A 27093-nucleotide genomic window follows, 5' to 3' on the forward strand; every position below is an offset into this window, starting at 1 on the left:
TATATTTTAATATTTCCTAATTAAAATTGTATTGTCACTTGTCAGACAAACAACTTAACTGACTGAGGATTAAACTAATACAACTAGCAAGTCATAAGAAAAAAGTCACTTAAATGTGAACGCATTTTATGTCTCGTGATTGACTAGTAATTAATTCAATTTAGTCACAAACAAAATGTTTCATAGAAAGCTTTTTTAGTTTGTATTACTCAATTTCATACATTTTACTTTCATCATTGTTATACTATTATATAATAGTTGTCACTAGTGTTTTTAACGACGTAATTTCAATATATCATGATAATACGAAATCAATTTGTATCTATTCTATTTATATCATTTATATTTTAATTACTAGTACATATTTTTTTCTTTTTCTTCCAATGGCGCTACAACACAAATCGAGGCCTAGCCTACTCAATTTTCTACAATCCTGCACCCAGAGTAGATCCAATGCGCTCCAATCACTTTAAAAATCTAGCAGAACCGTCGTCTACTCACCTGAGTATTTGATTAGATTTTTTTCGGAATTTGTACTATGTTTGGTATACGGTGAATATAACTATTATCCTCCTCTTATATGGGCAGCTGTTTATTATGTGGTTATCAAAAATATTGAAAATGTCCTTTTTAAAAGAGTTGGAACCTAAAAATATTGCAGTGAAGCAAAGAAGGACCTCTTTGATTAATTTATAATAAACTATTTTCATACAAACTCCCAATGTTCTTTACTGTGTAATTTCTATACACTTTGCTTTATATAAAAATAGTAGCTACTGAGTTCAAACTGAAGCTTGCTTCAAAGTGTGGACAAGGATACAACAGAAGGCTTCTTTTGGAAGAAGATTCAGATCAGGATGTTTTATAATCGTATCCGGAAATTTGTACGTAAACAGTTCACCGCAGGACACTTATTCGTACGCAGCTGTACGTGAAACATGAGTTCGTGTCACATTTAATCAAATGACGAGTTCTTCGTTGAACATTTCACCGTGGAGTATATTTTGTACGTATGCTACAATATGTGAATATGTCTTTACTAGGTTAGGTTAGGGTCTAATTGGATTTTTTTTATTTTGAACTATTTGCAAACTATCGCCACATTTTTTAAGATACACACAAATGTATTCCACGGCGAAATGTTCAACGAAGAACTCGTCATTTGATAAAATGTTATACGAACTCATGTTTCACATACTGCGGCGCACGAATAAGTTTCCTACGATGAACTGCATACGTACAACTTACATGTAACCGTTTAACAATATGAATACATAAGTATTTATTTTAACAACGTGTCTCCCTTTAGTAGGTATATTTAATTTATCCGAATTAAAATGTATGTAACAATCTCTTGAAGCATGGTGTATTATGATACCGTTCGTGTAAATGTATTTTGTAAATACAAACTTGATGCGAAAGTTCCTTCTCAAAGATATCTCAATTCAATGTCAGTTGGTTCGTTTTCTCTCTGTGTTTATTTCTCTCTGTTTTACCATTCTCTTTCAGCTAACAATGAGCTCTCGTATTTTTTACATGACAAATCTCGTGAATTACGACGCTTAATGTCTCCGATTTTAGCGAAACAAAACAAAGCAAGCATCGATTCGTGAAATTAATTTACTTTGCCTTGTCGTTTAATTTTCATATTTTTTTCTCTACGCGTCGTAGTTAATTTAAAATATTGTGTTTTTCGAATAATTAAAACGTCTAAAAAACAACAGACGTGAAAAAGAAAGCAACATTAATAAAATTATTTCGTTCATATTGTGAATTCGTTCAAGTTTCATTTGGAAGTTCGTGATAATAATATTATTATTTATATGCTGTTTGAAAATATTATATAGAATAAATTATAAACATATTTTTAATATTATATTTATTCATGAACAGCAGTAGATTTCGTAATAGATTTTGGGGTTTTATGTTGTGTTCTTTTTCCTTCTTTCCTCGATAGTTTGGGCTTGTGACAGGGGCTATTCTCAATCTATTACGATAATACAAACAACCATGAAAGTTTCAAACATTGTAATATTATAACAGTAGATTTGTGAAATATTTTTAGAATCCACTTCAGCTTAAACATTTTTTACATGTACTAATAAATTTGATATGTCATTGTTTGCGACCCAAGTATCGACTTTCAGAATCTTCAGGCATTATTTTGTACCTACCAATAGCAAATGTATACTGACATCATTAAATGATGGCGGGATGAAAGGCGATGTGTCGCCGAAAAAAATGTACTCAAACGCAATAGTACTTAAAATTACATCCAGCTGCTTCAATTATTGTCAGTACTAATTTTCTAAATATTGATAGTATAGCAAGAATGACTGAGTTATATGGTTAAATATTTTAAATATTTTATGTTACTTGTAAAAAATTGTGTTCTTATGTCTTTCTCGTCCACATAATTTGTTTCTTTATTAGACAATAAGGTTTTCACGTTATATTATTCTGATTATTTATAAACGAGAATAGACTGCATTCTGTGTTAGTGTATATTTGCCATTGTGAGTGCGTATAGTGAGTGCCTGAAGATGCCGAAAGAGAAAATCCTGCTCGATAAATAAATAACTCAAATAAAATAGTGCACAACTTAAACAACTATAATTTAAATTCGAATAAATTATTTTTCTACTCTCAGTCGATGGAATTAATTATTATCTAATAATAATTTCGTCATTGATAATATTATATTCAGTTTATAAATATATTCTTCTTCGTCATTATCACTTTCTGAATATACTTGCCGAATTTTAGACCACATAATATCACCATATTTTCCTATCTTCTAGAAGAATTCTGGCAGATGCTATGTTTTTCGAGTGAATTTCTTCACCTAACTACTGACTTCTTTACTTTATCGGTGCCTGATTTCTGCTCCTTTTACTTGGCACACTTCCAAAAATAATAATTATTCTTATTGACTTTCAGCAAACAGTGTATCCGAAGAATCATACAATACGATGCAGATACATAGATGCTCAGCTACTGTATTATCGAGGCATTAGTTCTGCATTATTTTAAAATAGCGCAACTTATAACTTATATAATATTTTATTTAATTTTGAACTTAATTGCACATTTAAAAACATCCATCAGTAACTCATAATTATCTATACTCCAAGCCGATGTGTTTGTATTATGTTTGCTGGAGATTCTCTCAACTGAGTTTGCTTCAGGGATACCTTGTATCTTTTTACACAGTCGAACAACCACAGTACCAACCTATAGGTTAGCCGAACCTTCTTATTACATGACATATTGTAGAGGAGCATTCAGCGATATTGGGTGTCTTCTCGGTGAAATTTTCCTACATTAACAATTTTAAATAAATTATCTTATAATGATTATTTAGTGTTATTCTGAAGATGTCTTCATAGCCTAAAACAACTCTCAACATAAATTACTCAATTAATACAGAAAACTAAATTTTATAATATACAAGATCAACTTTATAAAATAATTATAATTTATTTTTTTATATTTAAAATAGTTCTTTCAAAATAATATTGTTTTACTGCCATGAATGTATTGCTTTAGTATGTTAATAATCGACTTACAGTATTTGTGCTGTTAATTGATAATACAGTAGAATAATCATATGAATGAGGGAATTGTACCAATTACTGAAATTTTGATTAAAGAATGATTAAGAAAAGTAGTATTATATTTCAATTCATATTAAAATTTGTAAAGATGGTAGGAGTACAATCTTCTAATGCACTTTATATTAATTAAAGCATAAATTAAAGAGATACCTCTAAATATTTACTTATTTATTCGACAAAGTATTTCATATTATTTTTTCTTTTCTTTATTTGGAAGCAATTGAGCTCTTCTCTGAATGGAAGGCTATTATAATAATGTCTAATACCAGATTATTTTATCATTTTAATAGCTATATATTTCAAAATTACTGTTCATCATTTCCTATCAACATATCTTAAATTAGCTGGTTTTATATATGCAATATATGTTAATTAAATATATTAAATGACACTGTCTACTTCTCCAAAGAGTCGAGTACAATTTTATTGCATATTTAATACAGCTTAACTTAGATTAAATTATTATTTTATTTCATATCCAGGCGTCCGGATTGTGTTAGTTTACCTTTTAATAAAAAATGTGAATTAAATGAAACTATGTTTTTCATAGAGCGACGATGGGTTTTCATAAAAAATTGAGTTACATTTTATTTCTATTTTAAAAAATGCGGAAGCCAAACGTAAAGCCTTTGTAAATATTTTTAAATTATGCTTGTAATGGAAGAACCGCAGCTTAAACACCTTCCTTAATTTTTTGCGGTAGAAGCAAAAAAAAAACGTTACGTTGAAAGACGTAATTTGAACGCGGCGAACAGGATGCCTATTTTCAAACTGCTTTCATGCTGATATTATTTCAAAGTACGTATCCTTGTGGAAATTGCTTTGAAGAATACTCATTTCCTACAGAACTCTAACTTGGCAGAGAGCGGAAATCATAGTCGAGATGGAAGGGGTAACAAGTATTTACCTAAAATACTTGTCAAACGAGAGAATTTTTACAAAGTAAATCCGCATATAGTCCTCAGGTCGTGTCGCGTAAGGAAAGTGTTTATATTTTATAGGGAAATGTGTTTTATAGGCAAGGCATGGCGGTTACGAGCGCATATTTGAATTTTATGAAAAGAAACCGTATGATTCGCAATTTTATGACGTTTTAACTTTAGGAATAAAGCGAAACGTACTTATACGCTACAGCCTTTTCAAAACCCTGCCGTTCTTAAACAATACAATATATAGTATAAATAATTTGAATCGATATAATTCATATCGTCACCTTACTATTAAAACCTCGCAAGTCTGTTTGAGAAGAATGTTTGAGGGGAAGGAAAAAACGTGATAAAAACAATATTTTAAACACCTCTCCAATCGATGAATCTGCTAACACTGGTTGTGAAATACGTGGTTTTAATTCCATGTTTGAAACCACGAGACCTACGAGTTTTAAAAATTTGTCGATGGTGGATTTGTCTAATAGTCTAGAGAACCGAGGTTTTGAAATGATTTTAAATGTTTTTTTGCTTAAATTTTGTCAAACAAACTTAATTTTTCCATAATATCGGACTTACGAGGTCTTAATAGTGAGGTGACGATAATATTGTAATTCACTCAACATGTGAACCAAACATATAAGAATATACGAGGCCAGGCGAAAGCAAGACGTGGCAAATTACATAAAAACCCAATCTCTAAAACCCACAGTAAATTTTGAATTGCCACGAGCTAATTATGCTCCAAATAAATCCACGAGCTAATTATTTGTCAAAGGAATGAGTGGAAATTACACCAATGTACGTATTTATTTTAGAAAATTACAACACGAAGATTATGATGGAACAAAAATATATTGGGCCTACATTTTAGTACTTACATGAGATTAATAAATTAAATAAAAATATTTTCGAATTAACTTGACAAACAAATAATATACCATCGTAAATTCGTCATCGTCATATGTGAGGATTTTCTTTTTGCTCATTTGGTCAGTATCGATTTTGTGTAATTTTAACATAATTATTTAAGTTGGTACTACAGACTATTCAGGTCCATGGCCGATTGCTCAACCATATACAGGATTTATTTCCCTCCCTCCATACACTCAGTCTATATGCGTGATTCTTGATGTTGTTCGTTCATCTCCTACGCTGCCAGTCCAGACCAGCGTTACCAAATTAGCATTATTCTTGCCAGATCTTGCATTTTTCGCTAAGCATCTACCTTTAAAAAAATGCATCTAGCTTATGGTGTTTTTATTAGTATTTTTTGATGCCTTCAACAGCTTTGAAAATAAGTGAGATTTTTAGTTTATTTCTTTAGATATTTAATGAAGATAGGTCGGAAATAAAACAACACACTGAAACAATAAGAGCATTATTGGCGTTAAAGTGATATATTAGTATCAGATAATATCATAATTTAATTTGTGCTCTTAGGCGTGTGGCACCAGATTGACGATTATCCGGGATTCTACTCTCTGGTATTACCTAATTATTACTTATTGTAGGTTGTTAGATTAATTAATTATTTTTTTTGTTAATTTTGGATTAAATAATCCCGGAGTTCTGGGTTCGATTCCCGGCGAGTTCAAAATATATTTACATAATCTAATATGTAAATTCCTCAAGCCTGGGAGTTTTACCACTATTATTGGGCTTCACTGCCTGTTGTGGTGTTTAATAAAGAAACAAATAATAATAATAAATTAAAAAATGGGTTTCTTGGAAAATGTGGTAAGATTTTTACACGTAGGTATACCCATTTTTTTCAATTTTTGCCTTTTTGGCAGAAATTCTTGGAACCCTCACGCAGTATCCAAAATATATTCTATATAATAAGTAAACTAAGAAAGAAGATTTAATATATATAAATAATTCAATATAAAATCTTTAAATACATACTCTTAAACGATATCTAAAAACACATTTTATTGCTATTCAAAATAATGTAATAATAGCGTAACAATATTATATTGCTGTAACATTTTTTTCTGTCGTACACATGGCGATATCTCACGTTATGTCACCTTGGCAACGGTTGGGTCTACGCCGCTTCTACGCCCCTCTACGACAGCCCTCTACAAACGTAGGCTCTCTTCGCATATACATTTCACTGCATCATCGAGGTGACAATGCTTGGGATGACAGCCGTGAATAGGATTGTAGATGTCATGTTATCTTGAGTAATCAATTATGTTGACACATTATTTATATGACATGGCGTGTCTTCATTGGTTATGTTTTTGTTGACTCGCTCCAAATGACAGTAATTGTTATCAATGCCTGATATTCTGAAATCATAGTAGAACCAATATTAAGGCTTTCGATGAAAGTACTAATTAAAAAAACAATAGACAAGTATATTATTATTATGTCAATAACAGTGCTAGTATTTTCGTTTGGATGTGAGTATAATTAAATTATAAAATAAATTAACCGGTAAAGTGCCCAAAGCGTCTTTGGACGCCCTAATTACACCAATTCTTATGTTAATTACTATCAATTAACTAATTGCGGCATAGAAAAGATTAAGAACATAATATTATTAACATCTATATAAATAAACTATTTTTTTATTTAATAAATAAATCACAACATTTGAGAATGTAAAATTCTTTATTAGACATACATAATCTTAAAATACCCTGTAAAAATTTATATAACTACTAGAAAACATCTTTTTTCAACAATACAATGCCCTGCGGGACTCAAACCCACGTTCACTGGATTTGTGCCTATGCACCCTATCAACTAAGCTATATACACCCTTTTTAATCACAAAAATGTGTTATGTAGTTGTGAACCGCTTCAAAGAACGACCCTTAATGTAAGGGAAAACTAACGTAGCATAGAAAGATGCATTATATGCTTATACGAGGTATAAATGAGAACTCTGCCGTTCTGGTCAGTGTTGACCTGTGTGTCCCTGATAACTATCTTAGAAATAGAGACCATCAGTTGTTTATTCTCCCAAGGTGCAGAACCAACCTGCCACTGGTAATGCCAATTGGGAGGGCGATAACTATGTTCAACGAAATTGCTTCGGGTGTTGATATATTCCACCGACGTGACAATGAGTTTAGGTGGTCGTTGTTTTATAAATTCTTAAAATAGGGTCTGCTTAACTCATCCGGTGTACTTCCTTGTACCTATCTAATTCATCTACTGAATTATCTCTTTTTTTATGTAATACTGTTTTATATATCTTTGTTTCTAAATGTCATGTTGTGAACGTCTTAAACTTATAATTTGTAATGTCCACAATATGTTAAAAAATAAATAAATTGAAATAATTTGAAATAAATTTTGGACATAGACGGAAAGACTACAAAATACAAGGCTACGCGATTTTATATAGCTCGCCAAGCAGATAAAATAACAATGCGCTGGATATTTTGCTCGATGAATCAGTATGACTGCTGAATAAAATGGCTTCATACAGTAGTACCTAAGGGGTACCGTGCTTTGGGGGCAACAGGGACTACGGGGGGTATAGAGACGTTATCGATACCTTAATTTCAAAGTGGTACAAACTGAGTATGACTCGGTTATTTTGTTATAGAGAGTTTATTTTTTGTATATTGCCATACCTGTTTTTATATGGCTACACTGGCTAACGATAAAACGAGATTAAACTTAAAACAAAAGTTTGGTAAATAGAGACAAGAGACAAAATAATTTATTTATTTTAAAACCTTACAGTAAACACCATTTTTTTAGCAGTATCTTTAGCAAGTAGAAGGGCATTAGAAACAAATATTAAATTAATGATGTTTACAAAAATCATCTTAATTAACTAACACCACTGTCTCAAAGTATCAAACCCGTCTCTATTCCTCCCAATGCACGGTACTAAATGACTATAAGGTCGTCCTAAAGCCTGCTGGATAGACCAACTCGTAAAGTTTGGTGAATATTATACGTGGCAGCAAAAAACTAGGGACCGAGAATAGTAGGGAGAGGTAAGGGAATGCCCTCATCTAGCAGTGTAGTTATATAATAATAATAAATACTACATATTTCTCTTTTTAGTAATCTTTTTCAACCCGGTCACTCCTTCGTGGTTGAGTCTCGAGCAGCTAATATTAATTGGAATATATCTTAAATTTTGATTATTAAAAAACAAATAAATTGGGACAGTATGACAAAATAATAAATTGCAATATGAGGTTGATTAATACCAACGAAAAATAATTCATATATTTTTTTAAACCATGTCCGATCCTAATAATATCATATTATGTGCTTCCAGAGAGTGGAGGTTTATTTTAACAGATTTAGTTTTTACGAGAAATGGATGTTTCTATGAGGTCCATACTCTGACTCTTACACAATTTAAAAAACAACATGTATATTTGTCAGACCCCGGATTCAAACCAGGACCTCACAACGTTTTATGCCAACGCTTAAGCCACTCGACCATCGCGGTTAATTCACAATACAGCATAAAAACTTAACCGTAGGTATAATATTTAAAAAAAAAAACAAATAAAAATGCCATAATATAAATGAGTGGTTCCGAGAGCGGAGAGGGGCTTCAAATGCTTGAATTATATAAAACAAAAGGCTCGCCTTTCTGTTTGGATTGTAAAATTACTTTTTGCTGAAATTTGTTATAACTTAGTCTCACACAACCTAATATAAATAACCCAACTAAAAATATAAAGGATACCGTGGGACTCGTGGAATGAACTGGTATGAACAATGAAGTTTATTTTTTTCCCTGCACTAATGGAAACGCTCTTACAAGCAAAAAATGTATAGAGCCCATCTCCAGTTAAATACTTTATTTATAAACTATATAAAACCTCATTGACTATGAGAATGAAGCGATTTGGTTCCACTGAATGGACAACGGAAAACCAGACGCCGGATAGGTATATTATACACCTACCAGTAGATAATTCTAATATAAAAAAACGTGCCGATAATAATGAGAGATATATTGTGGTTGTTGGCGCGCTTTTTAGTAGATTGTAATTGGGGTGGATTATGGATGCTAGAAGAACGCGGTTACACAGGGATTCGATCCAGGTACTGACCTTTGATATTAAGATGGCTGGCGTGCTGGAGCTGGGTTCATATTCATGCACTCATGCACTGGTAAAATGGTAAAAGGACGGTTCAAAATGTCCCTTTTACGGTTTCACTTGTGTTTTGGGATGAATGATAATAGCAAGTTGAGGATGGTTGATAGATGCGCCGTTCGCAAGCTTAGCGCAACAAAGGTCAAACAGATACATGATGGATGAGTCACTCTGTGATTGACGTGGCTTTGGTCGTATTGTATCAGATTACCGTGCGATGAAGGTCGAAAGGATACTCGATGGTTGAGTCACCCTGTACGCACAGCAGTTTTCAGTCAATTCACAAGTGCCCGCATCGACGGCTTTACAGGTGTCGAATCAACGGAGTTCGTTATGTAACTAACTGTCGTTTGTTTATTAATATGCTTGGTATTGCAGTGCCTGGATGGCGACAATAATAAAACTATGATATGTAAGGAGGGAATATTTGGATCGGATTAGGATTATGATTGGCTTAAATACTGTTACACTCATATATTGTGCAATTCTTATTTCTTTCGACAATGTCCGATCCTAATAGGATCAGGATCATATGGGCCTTCACAGAGTGAAGGTTTATATTTAACAGATTTTATTTTTACGAGAAACGGATGTCAGCCACTTGCTCAACCTATTAGGTGCATGCTCTGACTCATACACAAATTGAAAAACGATATGTGTGCTTTGCCAGACCCACAATTTGAACCTGGGACCCTCCACACTATAGACCAGCGGTTAAGCCACGTATTTCTTTGAACTTTTCAATAAGTGAGAAATATTACACAAACCTTCTATATAACATTTAAGAAAATTGCATAATATGTTTGTCATACAGTTGTTCTGGCGTCCAGTTGGCAGCGTTGAATCGATCTAGGGCCGAAACCATTAGTTGTAAACCGATCCATATTTCATATCATTGGGCCGATACTTCATTACCTACCAATGAAAGACATCGAATGCATTACGGAATGTTAAAGACTATGTAAGAGTCAAACTTGTGTGAATTTACTTAATCGTCTATAATATGTACTAAAACTTATTATGGTAAGTCAATGTGTACGACCTTTGCATCCAGTCAAATTTAGTGTCTTTTAATAACGGGTTACCTTAAAAAAAGTCTTAAGTACTCACTTAACCGGCTAAATTTTAGTTTTTTTTTTAGTTGTATGGAAATCTTGTAAATCTACATAGGCATATATACATAGGTTAACAAAATGTCAACTTTAATGCGTAAAACTGTTCGCTAAGCACCGATCAATCACTCGCCTACTAAGAAAGGAAGGTTTAACATTTTTACGAAAATTATCCACTGCCATATTGAATTCTGCCCATAGCTACGTTTTATATGGCCCAAACACGTTGCGTGATATGAACGATCGAATTCTATAAGTGGAAAAATTTCCGAGAAAAAAAAACAAAGAAAAATATTCAAGTGTTTTTAGCGAGTTCTAAATAATCACAAATCGTTTGAAAACATTTAACTGTAGTATCTAAGTATTATAATATACACGTCGCTTGTTTTTATTATTGTAAGTTTATTGTGATCGAAGTAATCTCCGTAAAAAATAAATAACTGGTTATTGCTTTATTGAGTTTATGATAAAATCAACATTAGAAATTTTTAAAGAAGCAGACTTTTTTTGCGAATACAGATTAATTAAAATTTAATGTGTTAAAACATATACGTTTTTCAAATTTTATTAACGTGTGCATTGTATTAATTTCATTTGTACCTGACATAACCTCGGTACAGAGATTTTTTTTAAACATCTTATAAGCTTCGCTTCTGGAATACATTTCTACGATACGGTTTCCCAATTAATAGATTTCACATTTAAACTATTGAACATTGTTTACATAAGTGTATACGTTTAATTAACTTTAAACGTGGTATTCCACCTGAATATATTATTATCAACGGTAATTTGTTAGTATTAACTAATTTCGCTACAATAAAATCAAGCTCAATGAAAAAACGAAAAACAGCTGACCTTTTTGTTTTTGTTTAAAACTGTAAATTCTTGGTTCGACTGACCGAACTGTTGAGTAAAATGTTACCCTTTTCACGTTGATTTCTTTTGAGTCAACTTTTCTATTCATTCTTTGATACCAATGATTCATTCCCTTTCGAAAAGTTCTTCTATTGACATGTTTGAGTGCCTCCGTATAAATAATATTTTTGTTATATAATGTTTGAGACTTTTACGGTGGTTTTTTTTATTGGGTTTCCACCGCGTGTACTTCTTCCTTCTTTTCTCGATGTTTCTGGCTCGGTGCAGAGGCTAAATATAATCAAGATATATTATATGTTATGATAAAATATAGTGTATGAATGCAAACGTCGTGGCATATTACTCTGAGCAACATTTGCTCTTAGCTAATCGGATTCCTTTCGGCATTCTTAGAGCGACGTTTGCATCATATCTCCTAATAATGGCATCTGCAACGAGCCCGAAACGTCAAGAAAAAAAGGAAAGTAAACGCTGTGGAAACCCTAAAATCTATTAAAATATTTTTCGTTGTTACCCACTCAACTAAGTTGGTATACTGTTTTTATTGTATTTTAGTAAATTATATTGTGATATTTTACGTACCTATATAGATACTTTGTTTTAATTATACACAAGTATTTTAGGTACTGTTCGGTTATCAGTAATACAGCGGAAAACACATTTTGAAAATACCCGATATACTGGATTATTTGTTAGTTTGGGTAAGTTTAGGTTAGGTTAGGTTAGGTTAGGTTTGGTTAGGTTAACCTAACAGATAATAAAGTTTATCGGTTATTTTCAAAACGTGTTTTCCGCTGTATTCCTGATAACCGAACAGTACCGTATTTTATATTATTTTTTGTTTGTGCACGCGGCGTTTATAAATAAATAAATATAGATTTTGAATTCTATGTATATGGAAAGGTGATTGATTTATCAACATCAGCGCAAAAAAACAAAGATAGGTCCAAATAGGGTGTATTTAAAAATAGCTCTTTGATGGTTCAATACTCTTTATCTATTTTATAAGAATTTTAATAGGTACCTAAAGTCGTTCTTGGTCCATCATCTTTGTGCTACAAAAAAGCAATTTATTGTTATTCAAATAGCAACTGGTTAGATGGCAAAACTGCATCTACTTCAATTACGCCAAAATAATTGCTTTATAAAGACAAAACGTCGCAGGATCTATTTACTTATCTTTAAGCGTAGAGGAGTCCAAAAGACAATGTATAAGCAATCCACAGTTTCTTAATGGAATTCATTGTTTGAAAAATTTAAATCACAAGTCACGTTCAGCTTTGATTGCACTTATAAGAATAAGTGGATGTCGGGTAAAGACCAACAATAGAAGAATTCGTGCGGTTGATAAATTAAGACGTCCTTTCATTTAAAATGAGATTCTAAGTACATACGCGAATAAAATTATATTAAAATATTTCTCAAACAATCTCGGAAAATGAATTTTCAAAAAACTAAGTCTGAAATTCGTATGGGTCTTTTGGGTATTTCCAATTCTAACAAGGTTTTTATTAGCTCGTATTCTTATTTGTCCGGTGGTTGTTTATCCAGTACAAATATTGCAATTGATTTTTAACTATCTTCCCGACTAACTAGACATTTGAAACCTTTAGAATATATCAGAACACGATGCCAATGCATTCTTGTTTTTTTATCCGTTACGGTAAGAAATCCGTAATCCAATCCACTATTATTGGTTGCTAACTGGGAGGTCCTAGCAACTAAATTATTAATATATACGTGCGTTACTATGGAAATCAAAATGACATTTCAGTATTCTATATTTGTTTGTTTGTTTGTTTTTATTTACTTCATATCAAGTACAAGTTTGAGCATATTGAGCATATTAATTCAACACAAAATTTAAAAACGATGTATATAAAAAGTTCTTTTTATCTTGTAATATTAAATATTATTTTTAATTCGATGACGGATGAACAAACAAATAAAAATTTGCTTTCTATAGTAACGGGTTTGTCTTTAAACGGACTAGATTTTCTGGAACCTTCTAAACTCAAATTTATTGAGGTAAGAAGAGCTCGAGCGACGAGTGATCAACGGTAGGGAATCCAATCCCGAGCCAAAATTTTGATCCCGGGACTGGTCCCGGGATAGGCGTTTTTTTCGATAGTTATTATTATTTTTTTATTTATACAAATAGCATTGATAAAATTGGTCAAAACTATCTAATTATTTATACTATTTATGGTATTATTTAAAGTTAATACTGTGTACGTTCCATTTTGGAAATACATGGGTTTAATGGAGTAAAATATAATGTTGTAGTTATTATGGATATTTATGTGAAAGTAAAACTTTTTATTTATTTATTTAAGAAAAGATAACATTCATAAAATTCAACGTATAAACAAGTGCATACCTGCACGTCCGTGGCACTGGCGGTTAGACGCCGTTTGCATGCCAGAATGACAGTGGCGTCTATAAATTAACGAATTTATTATTTTTCTGATGTTCTTACGATTGCGTATGACAATAAAGAGCATCACTGAGCATCCGGCGATTTCCCCTGTGATATGTCCAGGTATATACACTTCACTGACATAATATTAATTGATTGCGATTGATAAATAATTAATCCTGAAGATTTCGGGACTATGTTTACTAATCCCGGGATTCATAGGTATCAAAAAGTGTCCGGGATCCCGGGATTGGATTCACTAATTGACGGCAACGTGCGTATTATAAATTGAGCGACTGAATCAATAATGATAGAGGTAACTTGTTACGTCTTGCAGGTTAAATTATCTCATAAACATTAGGAAACACAAAAAAGCATTCATTTTTAGCTGAGCTATTTATAATCATCTCTAGTTTAAGTGGTAATTGATAATTTTGACTCTCTAATGAGCCCTCGTCTTTGATCATCATAAAGTAGACAGGTTTATATTATCTTCATTTATATTTAGGATTATTTATTATAATATGTAAGCGAGCTAGGGGTGCTTTGAGATTGTAGTGATCAGCTCTGCAGCTATTAATTTATTGTTACAATAGTTTCCCTATCAAGTTATTTGCGTACCATGGTTTTGTATTACGTTTGAAAATACTACTTGCCTTTTATGTTATACTTACCCTGTTCTCTTAAAGTATTTTCTATTTTGTATTAGTACCGTTTGGCACCGTGAATGATAGACGGCGAACAAAATTAAAACAATATTTTAAATAAACGGAATAATTTTGAAATTTTGAAGCTGCCTGTAATAAAACGGCTGTTTATATACGTAGTATGAGTTTACGTTATAACCACTGGAAAACGGGGTTTTTAATCTCTCCTAGTACACAAAAGAGCAAGTGTTTTTGAGTATTTCTTTAACGCGTAAAGCTAAGCATTTTGATATCTTTCCAAGTCAAAGCTTAATTATGCGCAAATAAACGAAACGACTTTCAAACTCAAACGGAAATATCATTTTTAATAAACATTCAACGAGAGTTTATTTAGAAAACGCTGCAAAGTGTCTGATGCTCGCTTAACCCAGCATTTTCACACCATCACTTTACCCAGGGCTCAAGGAAAGTTTATTTCGCTCTCAAACTTAATATTTACTCAAGAAACTGCCTTTCGCCCCGTGCGTAAAACATAAGCTGAAGATTAAAATTAATAAAACGAGCAAATATTTCGTTATTCATGTGACAGTCACAACTTTCGGGTGAGACCCTCAATTTTGTAATTCAATTCGTACTTGTGATTTAATTTCGAATATGCCCCCAAAATAAGCTGTGTAATGCTAGCGTGGTAGCTTTTTGTTATACTAGCGTTAATGATTCAATATTTTAACTCGCCTAACTTTACTACCTCCCCCCACCAACAATTTTCAAAGTCGTAAATTTCAATGGGAAATTGTTAAACAATCTCCGAGGAAATTTTCTTTATTACGTTGTATTTTTCTCCTCGGGGCCCAGGTACCTACTTGAAAATTAATTTTCAAATAATTGTAGGTACAAGAACTTAAAAGATGATGAAAATTTTAAATTACTTAAGGGATTGTTTTTAATACTTTCACGCAAACATCTCAATACGAAGTAGGTTTATATTTATACTTAAAGGTAAGTCAGTACTTGAGATAAATAATTACTTATTCATTTTTAATATCGGAAGCAATATTTTCAAATTAATATCCAGACTGATATTTTTCACAAACTTGATAATATTATTAACTACTTATATAATATTTTTTTCTAAATTTTCTGAAAATGAGTAGATATATATTGTCCTTTCAACATTTATACATCCTAATGATTATGAAAACTAATAACTAAATTTTAGAAATAATTATTAATGGTTATAAATTCATCATCAATAACCATTAAAAATGGATGCTGACGAACATTTGAATATAAATTCAATTTTCATCAAATACGTCCAGTCCAGTCTCTATATAAAAACTATATTATCATCATCATGATTACTCTGAATCAGTAATTAACTGTTTGATAAAGAACTCTTTAATGCAGGGGGGGGGGGCAAACTGCGGCCCGCCATCGATTACGAATAACTTTTTTATAATTTTTTTAAAAAATATTGACAATAGATTAAAATTTGAAGAATTTGTTATTTTGTAAATGTTTTATCTCAGTACGTCTTCCTTGCGTCTCTTCTCACACTATGTAACCTTTATTGTCTACGTTGAACATCGATTTCAATAGATATTGATAGTGTTCCGACAGAGCTACAACTTGAGATTATTGATCTGCAGTGTGACACTGATTTAAGAGAATTGCATTGTCGTGAAGAAATCTCCAAATTTTACAATGTCCTTAATTCAGACAAATTCGACCAACTTAAAGATTATGCAAGAAAAATGTTCGTTATTTTTGGATCAACCTATATAAAGTGAACAAACATTTTCGATCATGAACCTCAATAAAAATTCTTTACGATCAAATATCTCCGATGCCCGTTTACAAGTAGTTTTGAGAATATCAACTACAAAATTAACACCTGAATTTAAAAAAAATGTACAACAGTTTCATTCTTCTCATTATTTTTTTTTAATGTTTATTTTTCGTAATACGCTCATTTTGAATTCTTGAATTTGGCCCTCCATCCAAAAAGTTTGCCTCCCCCTGCTTTAATGTAATAAATAATCCTCTCTGTCCTGAGCATTGCGTTTCACCAAACTTTCACAGAATTGAACTATTTCAGTCTATCTTTCCGACGTTTTCTACCTCTTGGGTACTGCTGGGTCACTACATTTTACCAAAAATTATCTCTACGCTGTGCCATATTGTGTTCAGCACATTTTCTTGACAGTTATTAGTGAACTCCTATAATACCGTATTCACCATTTATTTCCTTTTACTGATTGTTATTGTTTAGTTTTTTATCCTTAGGCATAAGCCCACCAAAAAAGCGCTCGGTGCACTCACTACTGAGTAGGCCCCCTCCCACCCGCGCATTACCCTTCACCTATGTAATAAGGGGCCCAAGAAGCACAAAATAATTATTATTATCAGAGTCTCTCATAACAAAGCAATAAAAATATTATATTATTTCTCGGGGCATGTAATTAATATTCACGATGACATCATTCTACCAGCGAAATATTGGACACGCAGCAAACTAAACAATGGATTCACTGTTAATTAATAAAGGCTTCTCGCCCGTCTATCGACGACGCTTCGAGGAGCGTGTTTTTGCTTGCCGTGTTCAATGAATGGACTACGTTGTATTTTCCTTAATTCGTATCGCTGAGAAGCCAAAAAACGATGAATCATGGAGCACGCGGGCACAATGCGTCGTCAAATCCAGTGTGCGCTGGCGTATTTGATTACGTTGTATTTTCGATGATTCACATAGAATATGCGCGAGCGCCCCGCAAGTCCGCTTTAGTGGACTTTATGCCTTACGCGTTATGCCAAGCACGCACTTTTTCATACTATGCAGTGTTTCATGACCTCTTTTTTACCAACGGTTTTGCATGCATATCAATTACAGGAAGTTTTCATTTTGCATTTTAGATAAAACATACGATCTCCTTATTGATACTTAATTATAAACTCAAAGTATTATTCACCAGAATGAACGTTTGGGATTCGTTTTTTTTAATTAGTTAAACTCCAATTCAACAGTAAATAAATATACTCAATGTTTATTAGAACATTGTGATTGAAATTTAGAAAATAAAACCAGGTACGTAATTATTGACTACCAGGAATTATATAAACTTCTTCTATACACGTCATACATCAGCTGCGCTTGTTGTCTAATGCGTATAGCAATGGCTTCTTATCTGAGGGCTCCGCACTCAATTCTTGTTGAGGTATCAATATCAGAAGACCTCACTCTTGGCCGGCTTTAGTCCTCTTCCCCAACCCCCGCTAAATTAGAGTATAGTGTTACACCCTTAAATTGTAATACATATTATAATATATTGATACAATAGTTTAATAAGGAAAAAACTCAAACACCTAACTAAGATAATGGCGTTTGAACTAATTTATTAACATTAATTTCTGTTAGAAGTGTATTTTTTTTATATTGCGATGCATAATAAAATATTACAAGCTAGACATTACCGTATATAATTGAATCATTAGTTATTCTCAGAAAAACGTATATGATTTTATGATCATTTGAACAATTTATACATTGAATGGCATTCTTAACCATATACCATGAAGTTTTGACGTGTTTCCATATAAAACTAGATTATCGATATTGTCACTATATTAGTTAGTACTTCTGCTCATATTGAATTAAAAGAATAAAAATGCAAATTAGTTTTATGTTTGTTAACCGCATGCTTTGACTACATCACCTGATCCATTAAAATGGATTCCATCGTGTGGTAAAAAAGAAGCGCCTTTCTGTTTTGGTGGGAGTATCGTCAAAACCTTTCAATAGGAACTCTTAATTATGAATGTTGTGCACAAAGCTCTAGAGCAGTCTTTCCCAACCTTATTTGTGCCATGCCCCACTTCAATGTTTCAAAAATCTCCACTACCCCCTATCAAAACTTTATAGTTACCTAACAAAATCTGAAAAGAAATGAATTGCTTCAAATAAAAAATGCGCATAGGCAATACTATTTTTAATGTAACTTTCATAAATAAATGATGTGTATGACGTACGTGAGTATGACGTACAATTCGGAAGAAAATTAGTGCGATCCTTGTGCTTGATGTGAGCTGCAAATAGTTTTTTATGTGAGGTAGGTACTAATTTGGTCTACTATAACCTCAATATTTTGATGTTGACATTTGCGCAATGACATTATTAATAGACGACGCACTTAATACAGTAGCTAGCAAGTTAATTCGCGCATTCGCATGTATAGGTAGACGTCACGCAATTTTCATTATGCGATATCACGCATCGGGAATTTATAGCAATATAACCTTTATTGTAATGGCCTTAGAGCAGTGTCTCTAATGTCAATGTTAATTTGAGCGAACCCGTTTGAACCGAACCATTCGGCAGACCCAACAGGAATTTATAGCAATATCACCTTTATTGTAATGGCGTTAGAACATATTATGCCATTCGGCAGATCCGACAATAGAGTGAGTGTCATTTTCTTTTCCAGATGATTCGTCCATATTAATGTCATTGCATTTGCGCTAGTGTTGCGATCTTTCACTAAAATAACAAGGAAAAGTGCAAATATTACAGTGCTGCTATATTTTTCTGAGAAAGTCAGGGTTTCAATACCAAAAAAATATTTTCGAAAATGCCCTTTTTAACAAAAAAAAAAAATGTAACAAATATTAATAATTTGTCCACTGCCCCTAAAACATCCAAACTGCGCCCCACGTTGGGAAACAATGCTCTAGAGGGTGTAGAATTCCTAGTTTGAATATTACTTAGATATGCTATTTTGGTTATGCCTACATGAGAAGATTACAGTGACCTTAACTAGTTGTATTTATAATACTACAAGTCATTTTCATTCCAATGTCGTTTTTATTCGGGGATGATTTTTGAAACACGCGAAAAGATCAGTGTATAGAAGCTTGCGTTAAAGCCGCCTTTAAAGCAACGCTGAGCATTAGACCATGATAATAACACTCCTTTTAACCCGTAAAAGTAAACTGTTAGTATGCCCATCAAGTAATGATATTCGTGAGGCGTCTCTGAGATGTTATGCGCTCGCTGGCCGTGTAACGGAAAATATCAATATCATTTACATACTCAAAATCTTTTGAAAATTTCCATTTCTAGTAAAATTTTAATTATTGATTTTAGTTTTATACGACATTAAAAAATGAATCACTGGTATAACGGGTGGTTAACACTTACCTTTGACGTTAACCCTGATTCGTAAACAAATATTTAAATACTGAATTTTCTAAACGTAAAACCAACATCGATTTATTATACTCTGCATAAGTAATGAGATCGCAGCAAACAAACTAGCGCCACATTTAAATTGGTGTACGAAAAGAAAAAGAAATAAGTTTCTGCTTTTTTGTATGTAAACTTTTATGTTTATAATATGTGAAATTTATAATTTCACAAATCTTAATCCGATTTGCCCTTTTCTAATATTGTATGCAGAATATATAATAATATGTATTATGGTCAATTCGACTCATTCAAGTTTTTTTAAACGTACAGAAAATCTATCAAATTATTAAAAATATGAGCTTATTGAAGATAAATTATTCTAATAAGTAAAAAAGTATACACTCTTTGTGCATACTTTTCTCAAAAAAAATAGTTTACTACTAATATTTTCGATTATTAAATATGATTAGTTTTAGACACTTGGTTTTTAAATGGTGAACATTCACCTTTATTTTGATTCTATGATAAACCAAACTTGCTTGGAACACGGGAGAGTGCATTTCACTGGCAATTAAAACTATTGTGATTTACTAGATCAACGAAATTAAAGGCTTAGGAGGGGATCGATCTATAGATCAATCAAATAGAAAATGCCCAAAATGTCGATTATATACATATTATTTTATATGTATATGTATCGTATTGAATACAACTATTATTATACTTAGATCAGATCAATATATATCATCGTTTTTTAGAGTATTGTTTTAAAGATTACTGGTATTAAAGATTACTGGTTGGGCCAATTATGGTCACCTTTTCCCACCTACCTTAAATCTTCAGATATCATTGCAAGTCGAAGAGCGATCAGCAGTTACGTGTCAGTAAACCGTGATTGTAGAACAGCGAGTTACATTGAGTTACTTCATGTCTTGCTTTTCCCTCCACCACCCGCCACGTCTCCACACCCGTTATGCAGGCGTATACCGTGGCGTAACGAACGATATGCGCTGTTCAAATTTGTGCCGAAAGTGTCCCAGGAGCAACTTCCCAAGACCTTGGTTGGCGTGCACTAAAATGTGCGTGATCCCTAATTCCATATAATGTATTACGGTCAATTCTCGATGAGAAAAGACCTTCTGGCTCGCCGTATAATGCCGCAAACTTTTTAAAAGCTGAGAAATTTTCCCTCGTAGATACCAAGTCGCAATGGCCGACCGGTCCAACTGAGGGTCGGACCGACTTGAGAAGCTCTTCCCTTTCAACCGACATATGGAGACACTCCCAGAGGATGTGATCGGCATCCTGCAATTCGCCACATAAGCAAGTCGGAGATTCTATTAGGCCAAGCTGACAGAGCTTGGAGGCAAAACCACCGTGTCCGGTTAAGAACTGAGAAGTCCAATGGTCTGGAGTCAATCTGGTTATCTCCATGCGCCACTTAATATTAAGAAAAAACCAATGCGTTTGTCTGCCCTTGGAAGAAGTGGTCCATCGCCCCTGCCACACACGCAGCGCCGTGTCATATGCCAGGTCGCGTAAAATAACTTTTCGAGCACACCGGCTCATGGATCCAAGACCTAAAGGCGGCGATATAAAGATACCGCCAACCTCCGCCCCCAGACCCCCAAGCAAAGCGGCCGTGGTACCACGGACTTGAATGTGCAGGTCTAACGGAAGCACTCCGGCAATCATCTTCATGACAGCGGACGCGCCTAGGCTTGTTAAACCTAAGACTATCGCGCCATCATCTTATACGATACGACCGAAACTGTGTTAACACAGAGTGACTTATCCAAAACGCATCTGTTCGACCTTCGTTAAATCTGATATGGTTTGAGCGAACGTCGCGTCTAACATCCATCCTGAACTTATCATCATTTATCCCAAAAACAAAAGTAAAACCGTGAGAATTACATTCCGAACCATTGCGTACCATTGCGTGAGCGCGCTTGTTAATAATAAAAAATATATTGGATTTAGATCTTTGAAAAAATATCTACCAAAATAATGTGTGTTATATGTGTGGAAGCCGATATGCTGTGCTTAGGATTAAAGTAAAAATTTACATATTTTTAAAACCGTTTATATAATTAAACTTAGTTTATATGGTATAGCTGATGATAGGTAGATATTATTGTTTAGTAATAGCTCCGTACATTTTCACTTGAAAACTTACAAAGTGAATCAAACTTCCTCACCATAAAAACCAATTAAACAACAGCTAAGTACTACGCTTTGGTTGGTTTATGAATAATTTGAAAACTATGTTATCGGCGTTGCCATTTTAAAGTTTTCTGGTTACGCCATCGGTGAAACTAAAATTGAAACACTGGCTGGAAATTGCTGTAAGTTTTAGTTTTAGACAGGGCGATATGTGACCATATTTTTAAGTGAATAACTAGGTACATTGTAATAGACTAAGACTGTATTAGTCTATTACAATATATTAGTATTATACTATCGAAAATATTTGATTCGACTTTTATTCAATATAAAATGTTGTTTGCAGATATTCTTTTCTCTTTACAAGAACGTTCCTCAGTTAGAGCATATGAATACCATGCTGTGCTTCCAAGAATCCATCTCACTATATACGGTATATATACTCATCTTAGTCTTGGTAGGCTGAGGATTGCGACCAATTTGGAATTTTTTTCATCTGTATACATCCTTTGAATAATATTAACCAACGTTCCAGGATGCCAAAATCTGGTTGACTTGAAAACCGGGAAAGCTAGGTAAAAAAATTCCTTGAGACGTCCGTAACACGTGGCTGAGTCAGGTTCAGCATTGCGTCGTCATTTTCTAAGTTATTAAGGACGGTTTGGTTAAAATTTTCATCTCCTCGTAATTATTTCTAACTGGCATAGTTCACATTCTTTATATCTCGCATAAGTCGAGAAAAGTACGTATTCAAGTATAAATATCTTCTGACTTTTTTCTACATATGTAAGTATAAATAAGAGAAAGTCAATAAAATAAGTCTCAAGATTTCTTTTTTGAACCCTCTTCATTATAAGATCGTACTTTAACGTATATAGTGCCCAAAGAATAGACACACTCTCAAGTCTACTTCGAACTAAGGAATTATAAAGATTTTTTAATACAGTAACAACCGAAAAGATCCAGTAAGTATATAAGATGTAGCTCAAAATTTATAGCGCCTTTTTACAATTTATTAATGGTAACCATGTGACCACTAAATGTCAGTTTATTGTCAAATATAATGCCAAGACCCCGTACAGATTATAACTCTGATATGCATCGAATTATGGTAAAAGTAATAGCCGTGAAGCTCTAGTAAACAACGAAAGATTTAATTTATTAATATTGAAGCTCAGTTTATTACTGTACCCCGATCTAATATATTATCTTTTTATCTGTATCAAGTTGAAGTTGACGACATTACCTACTTGTATATAGTGATAATTTACAAGGAAAGTTTAAAGTTCCAGAAAATCCACAACTTCGCCACAAGTCCACGGCTATACTTCAGCTGGGGCACGGTCTAAAACGATCGTGACTACGCGACGCGAAGATTGTGCAAACGACGCCTGCAGAACAAAACATAATTTGTCATAAAAAATCAACATGCGTCCATTTAATGTTCTGTTTATTGTTCTATTAGTACCAATAATAATATATTCATTGACATGTTTTCTTTTTCAAGTAAATGGGTAAATTTTTTTAGTCATCTTTACACGATTTAAGAATTAATACCCTCGTCGCCATCACAAAACAAATTGACGTGTTCACAGCTCGACTTTTGCTCTCCGATTGCCAGCGAGTTGAAAATTTCGTCGCGTCTATAGTTGAAAATTTTTTGCCGTTTTACTGAAGTATGTTCTTAACATTTTTAATAATTAATGCTTCATCATTTATAAAAATCGTGAACATCAATGGCCCCAATTTTACGTCATGAGGGACACTTAAATGTACCTGAATTATAGAGGCCATACGATTTGTATTATTGACGATTCCTAAAACAATTCCCGAATAACGTCAGAAATCTATCCGACAGCCCAATACATAAGAGTTCTTCCACCTGGATATCATGATTGACTCTATCAAAGGTTGTCGATAAGTCATTGAAAGAACTGTCAACCTAACGGACCCAGAACTGACGACACATAATTAGTAAAATATCAACACGTTTATTTCCGTTGGTCGGCCTGCTCTAAATTGATGTATATTATGCATTATAAATTTATAAATGACACAATTTAAGAAAAAATCTTGTTGTGCGTCATCATGTCAAGAATTTTCACTGATGAAGAGAGGAAAGCTACCGGCCGGTAGTTGACCTCGTCCCACTCATGAATTGGAGTATCCTTCAATATCTTCTCTACGCTTCTGGGAAGATACCTGCAATATTGTAGTTAAAGCCTCGTTAAATTGCGTTGAAGTACTTTATAAAAAAAAATCATTTTGATATAGCGGCAGAAACCCGATATTTTTCTAAATAAAAAGATAATGGACATTTTATTGAAAGAAAAACTTTTTAAACGAGGTTACATAAAATTTTAGAATAGTAATATAACGTAATACATTTTAAATAACGGACTTAAATGTAGTTACAGTATGCCTCAGCCGTAAAAAAGGTTGTGTTTTATAAAATCGATCATCCTTCAAAGCCTCTGGCAAATCCAAGCTTTCGTAAATTCGCATCAAGTTCACGGACAACTCAGTATCGTAAAATTTGTTTCAAAGTACTCATACAGAGCTTAAGGCTTTTATTTTATAGGGGACATAACTAGATATCTACTGTTGTTTTAAAAATTTATGAAACTGATATGTATAGTTTTAAATTCAAATATATTTTATTCTATTACTATTAATATATTTTGTATATTATAGTGTTCCTTATTGAACATACATAATTTGAAGTGTATCAGATACAAACCATTATTTTTTTAAATTAAAAACGAACGCAACCCAGGCGCTACACATTACCATTTCATCTATATATGCAAATAATATTCCCGCCAAAAAGTCATAACAATATATCCAACTAAAGAGTTAATTATATTTATATTATAACCATATTTTGAATCAATGTGACATATCAACAGGTAATATCCTTGATTCATAGACGGTATCAGGATATCTCTAATGTTGTTTTCTGTGTTTGCATTTTCCAATATTTTATAAATAAACTAATCATTATTAATAAGGACAATAATTAATACAAATGATTTTAAAATGTAAAATTAATTATAATATAATAATATTAATCACTTCTAGATTTTTCATCGGCTAAATAGATTCGTATTATGGTTTCCGTTATTATTTTTGTGTTGGATAATTATTCATTGGATTCAATCAATTTTCAAGTGCATTCTTAACATGGAACATGTTTTATTCATGATCTCCGACGCAAAAGAGTTACGAAAAATAGACGTAGAATAACTATAGACGCGCAGACCACCCGCGCATCCCACGCCCCACCCCGATTACTTACGCGCGCCGATTATTTTCATTTTACATTCAGTAGCCTACATTCTGTGCGACGTATTGTTCGTCTGTTATTATTACTTCTTTAGTATTATTTTTGTAATTACATAATTTCAGATAAGTAAAATTGTTTGAATCCTTTGACAAATAAATTTTCTTTCGAATTTGGACAACCAGCATTTCTTTTCATTTTCTTTCTCCTTCTTTGACTATCAAATAAAACGAAACCCAAGGTTTAACTCTTTGAGTTGCATATTTTTTCAAATAGATAACCTAAAATAAGTGAAAATAGGTACATTTTTTGAGTATTCCGTTGGAATAGAGAACATTATTTGATTACGTTTGTAGACTTAAATCAAACATAATAATTAATAACTGTAATAATTGACTCTAAATACTGATTAAATTTATTAAATATGAGTAGCTATCTAATCATAAATTAAAATACACACTTGAAAAACATATTTTTTTGCATAAACATATAATTCGTACAGAAACTAAAACACAAATTAATATTATAAAAGCAAAGGGCTATTAAATATATACGAAAAGCATCCCTTGTGCAACTTGTAAAAGTTGAAATTACGTCAGCATCGTAAGAAAAAAAAAGCAAATTTTCATAGACCTGAACAAAGTAGTATACCAAAGTAAATTATAAGTTTATCAAGGGAAAATCTTTCGTAAGGTGGCGGAATACAGCGAGCGGACAATGTGCGTGAATGGAAATTTACGAGGGTGAAGGCAGCCTTGCCTTTTGCGGATTGGAACGCGATACAGGGAAATTTTATTGTGAATACTATTTCCTTTACTCAGAAACAGGCCGTTTCGAGTTGAGGGTATTTATTTTTTAATTTATAGTGCTACTTTTCATTTTGAAGCATTTAATGGTCTCATAAACAAGTTAATTCTAGAGGTGTGTATGCTTCAGAGTCTACTTCAGTAATTGAATGTGAGCATTATTTGCAGGGCTCAATAAAAAAATGCCCCATTATTACAAATTTAGGTTTTTTCCAACGTTCCAATTATCATTCACATGGTACCTCCATGTATCTCTATCACTTACCAGTTTTCATAAGTTTTCCCAAATCTATCAAATCTCAGTAGCTTACCCATATCCAGGTTTGAATAAAATGCAGGCCAGGTGAGGCTTCCATGGCACAGTATGGAGCCAGATCCAATTTGCATCTGATGTAGCGAAAATTATATTGTATGATCCAGTTACTTTCAAAGTCAAATTGCCCAAACACAAACAAAGACCCCTCTAAACCAACCCGTCCCGTACCAAAGTCTATCAAAATCGAGTGTATAACGAGGCCCTACGTTTAGTGGGAATTATCAGCATTTTTACGCCTGGTAATGTTTTAATAGCATATACCCAAGACTGAGGTAGCCATGCTCTCAAGTGAGCTTTGACTGAGTTAACTTAGTTGACTTAAATTATTAAAAAGTGCCATGAGAGAGTAAGCCCTGAATTCCCTCTCGTTCCCTCCCATTGAAAACTTGCAACAGTCGAATGCAATGTCACAATGCTTTCCGTACGCAAGCGATGTTATGTGAACGCCAGCTTAAAGAATACGGAATCTAACATACAAGAAATGAAAAAGCTATAAAACTGGCCTTTTTGGCGATGAGGTCGGTTAGCTCGATGGGCCCAATTGCTGGTTGTAGCGACTTGAGAATCTCTATCCTCTCGGAGTACGTTCTCGAACATTCCACCACAGTCAGGTCAATATTTACTTGCAGAATTAATGAAGCGATAAT

This window comes from Rhyacophila brunnea, unplaced genomic scaffold (genome assembly GCF_057557595.1).
Source record: "Rhyacophila brunnea isolate RB1 unplaced genomic scaffold, BYU_Rbru_1.0 scaffold_11, whole genome shotgun sequence".
Taxonomy (NCBI): domain Eukaryota; kingdom Metazoa; phylum Arthropoda; class Insecta; order Trichoptera; family Rhyacophilidae; genus Rhyacophila; species Rhyacophila brunnea.